This window comes from Fukomys damarensis, unplaced genomic scaffold (genome assembly GCF_012274545.1).
Source record: "Fukomys damarensis isolate Sample0158 unplaced genomic scaffold, DMR_v1.0_HiC HiC_scaffold_26, whole genome shotgun sequence".
NCBI classification, from domain to species: Eukaryota; Metazoa; Chordata; class Mammalia; order Rodentia; family Bathyergidae; genus Fukomys; species Fukomys damarensis.
Window position 1 is genome coordinate 29,028,965 of NW_022900938.1, and position 12,155 is coordinate 29,041,119.

General features: G+C 34.7%; 1 long non-coding RNA gene across 1 annotated transcript; it reads left to right on the forward strand.

The window, feature by feature from the left end:
• Nucleotides 1-2,337: 2,337 nt before the first annotated feature.
• LOC104850102 lies at nt 2,338-11,569 on the forward strand. Its single transcript, XR_776885.2, has 3 exons — nt 2,338-2,416; nt 8,527-8,581; nt 10,966-11,569. It is a non-coding gene; the product is annotated as an uncharacterized LOC104850102 (long non-coding RNA).
• Nucleotides 11,570-12,155: the final 586 nt, after the last annotated feature.

Sequence of the window (12,155 nt, forward strand, 5' to 3'; positions counted from 1 at the left end):
TAAGAGGTCCTTCCAGTTTCTAGGAAAACCAATATCCATGTTAGAAAGTGTTGGTTTCGTCACAGCCTTGCCAATGAAATATATTGTCAAGTATTTCAATTTTTATCAATGATACAGCTGAGACATGAAATGAAGAAATTTTGAGTGCGGAGCTAATAATACAGGATGTAACCTAGTCAATTGTGGATATTTTCCTGAAAGAGGTGAGAACGGTGCTATAATGTTTAGAATGGGATACCTTTGATTTCTGTGGTGGGGTTCTAGAGATATGTTCAAATACAGAAATCAGAAGCAAGTTGTGTAAAATAACAAGAGTTTAGCAAATCTAAAGACGAAAATCATTTTTCTTTCAGATAAACTGCAGAGTTTTAAGTTTTTTTTTCCCCCCTGAGAGGAGTATTATTCCCCTTAAGGACCACTGGATACAGAATGGATCAAGTTTAGAAGTGGAAGAAAATATTTCCTAAAACATGAAATGAAGGAACAGTAGTAAAGGGACACAGGATAGTTTCTAGCAGCTGAATATGTGTTTGGGGCTTCTTTGGACTCAGCCCCATAGCTGATGTTGCAACTGGGCCATAAGAAAAGAGCTCTGTATATGCACAAAAAATAGCTACAAGTAAGTCTGGATTGTTGGTTTGTAAGATTCAGGATTCTACGTGTGAGACTGGTAAGGTACATGAGTAGGAGTACTTAAACCATTTGTATGCAATGCAATTACTGAATAATAAGAATTTATATCTAGCATCTAGGTTTCAATTAAGTGTCTTCATGTTTGTTTTTATTTGCTTTCTTATATTCTCTTGAATTATTGAAACATTTTATTATTCCACTTCTATTATTAGTAGTAGTTTTGACCACTGAAATAGTGATTATTCTACAGATTATAGATTATCAGCCTTTATGAAAGAGTCTCATACAAGCTAGTTCTTTTATCCCTTTCTCTCAAAGCACTAGAACTACTTACTGCTCTCCAGACTTTTGTATTACCATTGTCCTGTGTTTTAACTCTCCATGTATTTAATTTTCACAAGACATTATTATTTTCATCAGTGTATATCTACTTAGAGCCACCCCCAAATTTATATTTATATTGCTTTTTATTCCTTTCTTTTTCTTTTTAATCTTTATTTTTATAATGCTGCTTACAGTATGTACCATTTGCATTTATTATAGGGAGTTGGTAAACGTAAAAAAACACATCTTGATTCTTTTTATTTCCTTTTCCCTTTTTGAGACTATAATGACTATAATGCTAAAGTGAAATAAGTTAGACACATGAGACTAAATACCATATAGTTCCTCTTATATGAGGAATCTGAAGTATAAATAAAGAGAAAAAATAGAGATGATGGGAAACATCTATTCTTTATTTTTCTACGTTTTTTATTTATTGCAAAGAATTTTTTTTTTTTTTCTGTTGCTGCCTGAAAATCTTCCTCTGATGTGTCTATAGGTGCAGGTCAACTAGTGATGAACTCTGTTTCTCCAGCATCCTTCTAGTCTTTCTTTAGTGTAAATACTAGCGCTATTGTTGCTGCTATGTTCACATCACGTGTTTTCTAACTGCATTTAAGATTTCCTTTATTTTTCATTTTAAGTAGTTTTGTTTCATGTGAGAGCTGTTTTATTTTCCTAATGTTATTTGCGATATTACTGCTATTCAAGTCTGTGGTTTCTTGCGGCCATTTTGGCAAGTTCTTGACGATGTCTTTCAATACTCTTCTTCATTTTGTCAATCTTGTAAGACTTGACTTGCATGTATGTTAGACATTTTCAAAAGTGTCCTATGAATCCACTCTCTGCTTGCCTAGAACTTGCATCATTTCATCTCTCTAGTCTGAATATTTTATTTTAACTTGTATCCCAGCTCTCCACCGCTCTGTTTAACTATATTCAGTCTCATTTATTGAATATACAGTACTTTGAACTATATCCAAACTCACTGTTTCCAAATTTAGTGTTTTTCAATTCCAGAATTTATATTTCTTTCTCCTTTGTAGATTCCAACTTTCTTATGAAATTCTTTGTTTTTAAAACTATTTTTATAAATCATGGTTGTTTTATAATCTGTGCCAAGATTTAGCATATGTCCCTGTGGGAAGAAATACTGTGTATGGGGTTGTGCTCACCTCACCACTCAGTTTAGTTTTCTCTTCTCCTTAAGGTCTACTTCCTAATTTCTCAGTTCCTCATACTTTCAAATTCCTCAGACTTTAAAAACCTAGAATTATTTTTTCTAGTTATTCTAAGAGAAACATTAGCCAGTACAATGTCACCTCAGAGATTAGTAAAGCTCTGGGTGTGTCTTTGAATGATTAACATGTAAGCCACAGACTGAGGGAAGACTCACCCAGGATATGGTGGTACCAACTAACAGGTCTTTGGCCTGGACAAAATAAACAGCAAAAAAGAAGTAAGTTTACCCTTTAGAGGAGCTCTGGTCATCACCACTGGTTTTGGATGTTGATCTCCACTTCTTTCAGGCTTCCTGCATAGACTCTTTAGCCTCCTAAAGCAAACTTTCAGCTTTCTGACAGAATCATACCAATGACTTGTCTTCAACTTCAACTCCTACTGGATGCTCCAGTCCTCCAATGTACAGGTAGCCATTTTGGATTCTTCAATCTCCGATCTGGCAGATAACCACCGGAACTTTCTGATTCTTATTCTATAAACCTACCATATAGACTCCTTGTATAATCATACATGTATTTTATAATAGGATTTTGTCTAGAAAATCCTGACCAATACAGTTAGCTACCTCATTATTTATAGTATTTTATTTAAACTCAAAAATATGTTTACAAAGAATTTAGTACTACTTCCAGTCAAATTCTAATCTGCCTAACTCTGCAAACAAAAAGGAAACACTGCTTGAAACATAGAAATATATTCTTGATAAGAAATACATTGATAGAACTGGAAAATATATCCAGCTACTTTTTCCTCCAAGTGCTAAAAGTTCTGAAATCTTTAAGCTTTAATTGCAATTTCTCATCATATAATTTATACCTGGTTTCTGAGGAAAAAAATATGCTATTTTTCACAGGCTATTTATGAAATTAGTTCTCATTCTCTCTATCAAAATGTACAATATGTGTTTATTAAATTTCTGCAGGCCTATTTATATTGAAGATAGCATATCATTTTTTATTTCATATGCAATATAACAACATTTTTCTTAAAATAAACTCTGCCTATTCTCTTTAATAACAATAATATAATTTCCTGTAAAATTATTTTTCTCTTTGGCATCATAGAAAGTAACGTTCAAGAGGCCTGTCTACATTTCCAGTGCCAGACTTTCAGAGATGTGTGTTCATCTAAATAAGCTGAAGTGCATAATTGCATGGGTGGGCATGTAAACCAGGCAAATAGAAGTTTGGAATGTCAATCTTTTCACTCATGTTTTATGAAGATTTTCTCTGTGATTTAGTTTTACAGGGCGTTTGCCAGTAGTTCTCCCAAAAGCATAGTATTCTTTACTCGTCTTGCAAAAATCCTTAGGATCTTTTTTTAGGTGCAGGTGGCAAATTTGTCTACATGGTCTATTTCCAAATTGCAGACAAATGAATCATGTATATTTCCACAAAATCTAACTCTAACCTAAGGTCACTCAAGAATGTCAACAGCTGGAAATTGCTCAATAATGTGAGAGAACAGAAGTCATAGGAAGCTTAAGAATTTTATTTATCATCTTCTAGCTGAGGGTAAAAGTGGACTGAATCCTAGTGGATTATCAGTCTCTTGGACTTTCACTGGCATATATATTATGGACTAGTCTCTTGGTCTTTTTGCCTTTGCCTTTCTCATGTGGCCCAAAAAGCTGCAAAAGAGACCTTTATTTGTCTCTAATTTCTAGGTTTTTCCTTAAAGTTACTCAAATAATTGTGGTTATGCTGACTATAGTCATTGCAGGAGTTCTTATTTCTAGATCCCTTCTGTTCACTCTCTTCACTTCTATAGAAAGGGACTTGATTAAAACACATTTATCTCAATACCTCTCATTTTTCTTTATTAATATTTCTGTCTGTGTACTTTCCTTCAGCCAAAACGGAATCCTAGATTGGAAATGTTGAGAGTTCTTCTAGAAAACTTGACTTAAAAAATCTTTTTTTCTCGATCTTCTCAAGAAGTATATTAAATAAGCTTTCTAGATAAGTGGGTTTGAGAAACAACTTTTCGACACAAAGTAAATAAACTGGTCTTAAGCCAATACTGGGTTCCTAGGAAAGATGACTTGAAAAGGAAACTCTAAACTATGATATTAGTGGGAGTGGCCAATAACTTATTAGTCACATTTCTTTTTCAAATGCCATTCTTAGGGTAGAAAAACATGTCTTTGAAATTCACAGTTGAAAACACCGTTACATCATAGCTTGCTCCTGTTTTGATGCTTGATGCTTTAGTTATGGAGAAAGGAAGAAGAGACCACATCATTTTCATGAGTTGTTCCCCAGCATATACCACCATCTACTTTAAATTCTGATGTGAGAAACAAACATTCCTAACCAGAGAGCTCCTTGGTTACCAAGCAGGGGCAGCTGCTGCACATAACATAGTTGCTATGAATTTTGACACCAGCCATTTGGGCTTTTTTAAAAATCTTTCTTTATGTGATTTAACATTCTTATAGCAAGTGGGGATTTTTTATTATAACACTCATTTTGGGCTAGACTATACCCATTTTTGGGATCCCACCAACACAAATGTTAATAATATGCAGATTTGGCCTTTCCTAAGATGGCTTTGCATCAGCCAAGCTTCATTTCCTGGGGAGGTTGCTAAGACAAATGATAAATCTTGCCAAATCTTGCTAATGTGCTGAGTAGACCTGATGTTATCATATGGGTGTTTATCAGGAGCCAAATCTCTGTACATACATATTAATCATCTCCTTTGTGTGTTTTTCCTGACTACCAATTTCCATAAAAATAGAAATTTCGAGCCATCTCGACAATGTGAATTCCTTCATAATAATGTGATCAAAATATTTTTATTTAATTTTTCACAGGACAGCCAAGTACTTATCATTCTCAAGAAATACTTTCATAAATTAGCCCACACTAGTTCCTCTGTTGGTTGGTTGGTGTGGGACATCTGATCTACCTCTCTGACAATTATTTCTTTTCAAAAGTCTGTGAGAGACAGGCCTATTCACATGGATGCCTGAAAAGCTGCATGCCTGTCCTGCCTTATCACCCCCACAATTGGGCTTACTTTCTGAAACTTTAAGCTGTCTTAACTTTGTGATTACGCGATGCTTTTGGGCTTTCATGCATATATCGATTTTCTTCCTTCTTGTTCCTATAATCAAAAACCTTGGAAAATTCTGCTTAGACAAAGTGCTTCTGTTCCACAAGACACTGCTTGGTCTGAAGCCATTCTCATAACTTTCAGAAACACAACTTGACTTCTCCTTTCCTTCTATGTTACTACCTTCCATTACATTAATGGGAATAATGGTGCAGTAACTGTTTTAGGTCAGACATATGCCATGTGGATATATAAAGGTATCACATTTTATTTTGACCCAGACCCACTGATAATACCTTTGACAAAACTAATTTTTCTATTTGTTCCAATGTTTCAAGGATGAAAACAGTATATGTGGTAACAATGAAGTTCTTCATATGAAAATTTGAATGGATTTATGTACCCATTCTCTATAGAAACACAAGCAGGCATTATTATATTTTTGCTATGACATATATTATACTTACGTAGTATTTTAGAGTGTTTGGACCAAAAATATTATTGATGCAACATTCCACTTTTATATGGATGAGATTGGATACAAATTCTATAGGCAACTAAACAGGTCATTAGAATAAGCAAAGAATAATTAAAATTAAAAAGTAGTAAGTAATTTCAAATAAAGCCTCAGACAACCAAATACTTACTTAAAACAAAATATTTTTCACAAAAATTGATGGCATTTCAAATTATGTCTTTGTGGTTTTAGGTAGTAAGTTAGTAAATTTCCAAGGATTTCCATGTAGACACAACATTTACAAACTTAAAATCACTGACAGATCCCCAAAGCCCTTAGATAAAGGATAGGCATTTCTAACTATAATGACTATATAAATTATATATAAATTATAATGACTATAATTTCCAGCATCATCTGGCCTTTAATACTTTATTATTTGCATGCTGGTCATCACCTTGCTAGGAATGCCTCAGCCACTTTGGATTTTCTTCAATTCTACCATGGCTGCTTTTACTTTAGAGTGTTTCTTGTATATATAAAAGCTTTATTTGACCTCCAACTCCTCTATTATATTAACAGATTTTAAGGTTTGCTTACAGGAAGAATGCAGAGCGCAAATGTAAATTTAACAGAGGAGTTTTCTTCTTGCCCTCTAGTATAAATGCGTCCCTCCTCTAAATTTGTGTGTTGCAGTGCCTATCCCCAAAGTGATAGTATCAGGGGATGGGACCTTTGCAGATGAGAGGTAGTGAGGGATGACACTATGGATGGTTTTCATACCTTTTTAAGATACCCTACCAAGAATTCCTTTCTCCTGTGTAAGAACAGAAGAAGGAGCCGTATTTAAGGAACTGAGACAGCATCAGAGACTGGATCTTCTAGAGGACTTGACCTTGGACTCAGTTTCAAGAACTATGAGAAATAAAATTTTCTCTTTTAAAGCTAAACAATTTATATGCTACAGTCCAGATGAACTAAAATAGCTTGTCAGATTTTCTAATAACCTGTGTTTCCAGTTTTAGAGAATGTATTATTTTTCTTCTTATCTATTTGTGATAAGGTCCAGGGAAGTTTTGAATATACTCATAATCTAGCACCCAGAATTTATTAAGATGTAGTAATGAAAACACGGGCTCCAGCATCAGAGCCCTGACACAGAACTGACTGTGTAGTGTAACCTATCTAGGCCTTGCTTTCTTTCTTGGTATAACTGAAGTAGCAATAATGATTTCTTTTAGGGTTGTTAAAAAATTAGTATTTATGTTATATGAGTATATTCATATACACATATATTTAGCACAATGCCAGCATATAACTTTAAATTAATGTGAAAAAAGAATAATAAACTATTGATGTATATTTTTAGTAAAAATTATCAGTGTGTTGATTTTAGTTGATTAATACTCAGTTTTAGGGGACTGTAGTAATTAGTTTTAAGTTTATTAGTGGATCCTTTGGCACATAGAAAAGAGAAAGGCCATGGGACTTTGTCTTATTCTTTTATCAAGTGAACGGGTACTGTTTAGTATATTACTTAACCTTAACAGATCCTTGAGGGCCTACCATTTCAGGGAAAAAATAATCAACACCCAAACTTGCAGGAGAGGAAATTTAGCTCACAGTGTCAGGGGTTTCAATCCAGGGTCAGTAGTCTCCAAGGCAGGAGCATCATGACACAACACAGCTGCTCACTTCATGGGAGATGGGAAACACAGCAGGGGTCACTCCAGAGAGGCAGGGGCTGGGGCCAGATGAACACCAAAGGCCGGCCCCAGGACCCATGCAGAGAAACCCTAAGTTTCCTCAGTGGTTCTCCAGCTCATCAAGTGACAACCTAGCTTAATTGTTGCAAGGCAGTTTACTGTATGAAAATCTTAGCAGTAAGCATTTTTATATCAAGTGCTTTGCTTGGCATCAGATTTTGTTTTGAAACTGCACAACCACTTTAAAGGAGAAATGTTAACACTTTAAAGAAGAAGAAGAAGTTAACATGGTGTGAGATGCTATTATAAAACACATAAGAAAAGTAGAAGCTCACATCTGATCTCAAGGTATTAGGATATCAGGCATATAGTACCTGTGTTTGACTATATGGAACTAATTAATAAATAATAAAACTCCCATGGCATATAAATGGGATTGTGCATGCAATAAAATTTTATTTGTTAACATGGAAAAAGTAAATATGTAATGTATGAGTTAACTTTTATTTTTGTTTTTGTTTTTGTTTTGGTACTGGGGATAGAACTCAGGACCTTGCACTTGCAAAGCAGGTGGTGGCACCACTAAAGCGAAATCCCTGACCCTGAACTAACTTTTTAATATGCATCTGTGTTTATAAAAAGAATTCTGGAAGGATATATTAAAATGTTTATGATTTTGTTTCTGGAGTTAAAGCAATATAGTTTTTTTCCTCTTGCTTATTTGAATTTCCAATTATATAATTATGAATTATAAAAAATTACATAATAGTTTAGTATAATACACCATTGCTCAAATGTCAAAAGTTCATGAAACTTAGACTCATTTGCTGAAAGCCAAAAGTTAGTTTTATGAATAGGAATCATTTGTATACATAGATAATCCATCATTTTAGGCTTGGTGGGTAATAAGAATTCTTTAACAGGAAACTAAAGGCATCTTTCCAGCCAACATTCCCTCTCAGTAAAACATTAATCCTGATTCAAGAGCAGGGTGACATCTAGTGAACTTTGTCTGCAGATGATTACCAGTCAACTTTTTCATAGTTTCTCTTTCTGTCTCTTTTCTTTCAGTACACAATTTTTATTATGTCTGCTTTTTTATAGAGCGTGTTTTTCCAACATAGAAGAGGAAGTAGATGAGTAATGTATGTACATATAAGTAAGTCCTTACTTTTTGCATCTTGGCAAGAAAGACATTTTTCATTTATTATGTAAATAATGGATACTCTTCTCTGGAAAACAATAGCAGAGCTTCTGACATTCTACCACAATGGCAGATCTTTCATCTATTACTAATTGATAAAGTAAATCCATACCTCTGCAGGCTAAGGACAGGTAGCAAATCAGTGTGCACAATCAATCAATTGGTCCAAAAAAAAAAAAAAGCCCAAGAAAACTCAACACTCACAAAATAGCTTCAATTTTGGGAAACAGAAAACTAATACTGCGGGGTGCCAAATGAGGCAAAATCAAGGTAGCGTCTTAATCTTTGAGCTCCAGACATAAAAACTAGTCATCACTATTGAAGTTGAGACCAAGTACTGAACTAGTTGGCCAAGTTGCTTATTGCTAAGCCACAGATTTCTAAAATGGAACATGCTGTCTGAGGTTAAGTGTCCTCCTAAAAAAAATAGAGTAGACAGTGGCCTATTAGCCTTGATAATACAGAAAAGATCCTATAGGCAGAAATATTCCTCTGAAATGATTGTATGTACATTGCTCTGTCCCCTCCGCAAAGTAAGTTTGTGATCATTTGGATCACATTTAAAGCCTTGCTTATCTGTAAATTGCAAACGTAAATTTAGGATCATGCTTCTTCTAGTTTTCAAGAAAAACTGATATCAGAAATACTCCTGACCAACTAAATTGATTTAAGCTCTGAATAATTTGCGGTAGCACTCTTGTACTAGAAATTTTAGGATCCACTAACATCTGTCAGCTTCAGAAGGAATGATGATGAAGGGTATGTGGAGGAACAAGAAGCTCTGGGAGTCACATGACAAAGCTTTCCAGGTATTCTAAGAGAGCAGTAATTATATTTTATATTTTATAACCTTTCATAAGAAATAAGGTTAGATGAAAACTCAAATTTTAGTGAATAAATTCCAGGCAGGCAGAATACATATTTTACACACAAAAAATAAAGGTAGCAAATAAGCATACTCAAATCCGCAGTATTTTGGAAATTAAATAAAATGACTTTAAAATGTCAAATCATCAGTATTCAGCAGTTAAACAAGCAAAAGCAATAAAAATCCATTGATGACGTCTTAGAATAAAGGTAGGCTTATATATTTTAGATTACATTGTAAATTGTTTAGGATTTTCTGCAGTATATTATGTGACAAAAGTGATATAATACGTTTTTACCTGTGACCTATTAATTTCACATTGGGGAATAGACTCCTTGAAAGTAATGTAAAAGCAAACAATTCATTTGTTCCAAGCTTGTCATACAAAGTTGTTTATGAAAGGGTAAATTTGAAAATAACTCAAAGGTCCACCAAACAGTAATTACCCAATGGAGGTAGTGTATACAATAGGATACTAACTAGTCTACTAAATTGTATGGACTATGTCAATGCAGATTCAGTTTTATAGAACCATGTAAATACACGTTCATGTGCATGAGGGGCCATCAGGAGAGACAGTAAAGTCAGGGGGGAAGGGAACTCAGATTGATTAATACATTGAAGACTTCTGTGTCTGAAGGTCTTCACATAATTCATCACTTTTAATCTCAGAACAATCTTGTGAGATAGTTGTTGCTCATCTAGTTTCTGCTCAAGAAATCAAGCAGCTTGTAAATGGTCATACAACTGGTTAAGGGAGAAATCTGGGATTTGAAAGTTGTTCACATATAGGAAGTCTGTAGTATTGTAGTTCTTCATATTGAACACATTTTCTGAAGTTTTTTACTTTAAATCATCAGTCTTATCGCTTGATCCTCTGAAATTGATAGTGATTTAATAAATTGTGAAAATGTGCTAAACTATATTCTCCTAGTGTTAATTGGCACAACTTTTGCAGTTTTAGAGTAAATCAGCCAGTTTACATTTGTTCAAGAAGCATTTCCAAACCAATACATACTGTGGGTGAGTGTGTGTGTGTGTGTGTATATATGTGCGTGCATGTGTGTGTGTGTTTGAGCATGTGCATGCATATATGTGGCAGTTGCTAACAAACTATAGAAAACTGGTTGTGCACAACATACTTGGGAAATATTTCTTTAAAGTTTTGTGCACAAATTCTTTTGAGGTTAAGTTATTAAATATATTTCTAAAAATCAGTTATTTCTACCATATCAACTTCTGTATGAAAGTGCTGATAGGATTAAATATAAATTATGAAGTTGCACATATCTTGAATAAGTAAATCTGCATACCATGTTTTTTCTCTTCCTTAGAGTGATAAATGGCAAATCTTTAAATATTAGGACAGGAAATGATCATGAAATCCCTAAGATTAAACTACCTTGAAGGAGAAAATGCATGACAAGTTATCCTGTAGCTAGTGATAAGAAGTGCTTTGCTGTTTTGACAGTTTGAAGACTAGTTATCATTGGAGGCCCTCCCAGAAAACAGTTGTACAGGCATGCAGGCCCCAGCCAGAGGCCCACCAGGACAGCAACATGGCACAGAGATCCAGAAAGCCATCTTTCTAAGTCCAGGAATTGGAGCAGTGGTAAGCAGTAAAGAGAAGGCCACTCCGAGGTTTGTTGAGAATTGAAGCCCATTGGGAGAGCAAAGAGCCACCTCAAAAAAGGTGCAGCAGACTGCAGTGGTTGGTGAGTTGTTCCTGTCAGTACCTCCTACTGGAATCAGACTTGTAGGGGAAGGGTGGCTTGAACCTGCAGTTAAACTGTGCAAACTTTTCATCTGGAGGAGGTCAGGGGGCGCAATTCCATCATCACTGCCCAGAACCCAGCCTGAACGTCAGTGGACTACTGCTGGCTCCCTGAGATCAGCCAACATCTGATCTGTACACTACATTGTCTGAACTTTTTTTTTCTCCTTCATTTCTCACTTTTCTTTATCGTGTTTTTGTCCTGTTTTTTCTTGATTGTTCTTATTTTTATAGGAGTGAGAACAGTTTCTGGTTCTTCTGTTGCTGTCAGTTTGTCCTGTTCTTGTTTTTGTTCCTTCCTTCTCTCCTAGGAAAAGACAATGAGGGTCACAACCTCACAAAGCACAGCAAAATGAATCCATCAGGAAGGACAAGAAATTAAATTCAAGATGGGGGAATCCACAAACAGGAAAAGATCATGACAAAGTTAACTCAATGTATGTCTGTTATAACCATCAGTGTTAATGGTCTCAATTCACCAGTCAAAAGAAATAGACTGGCAGAATGGGTCAAAAATCAAGACCCAACAATATGCTGCATACAAGAAATACATTTAATTCAAAAAGAAACTCATAGACAGAAAGTTCAAATGTGGAAAACAATATGACAGGCAACAGGAACCTGAAAAAAAATGTAGCTATCCTATTTGCAGATAAAATACATTTCAAACCAACATTAATTTAGAGACACAAAGAAGGCAACTACATCCTTGTAAAGGGAATAATCCAAGGGGAAGAGATGACATTAATTAATATATATGCATCAAATATTAGTGCATACAACTATATAAAACAAATATTAATGGACAGGAAAAATCAAATAAGCACTAATACAATAGTAGTGGGGACCTCAATACCCCACTGTCACAAAGAGATAGATAACAAGAA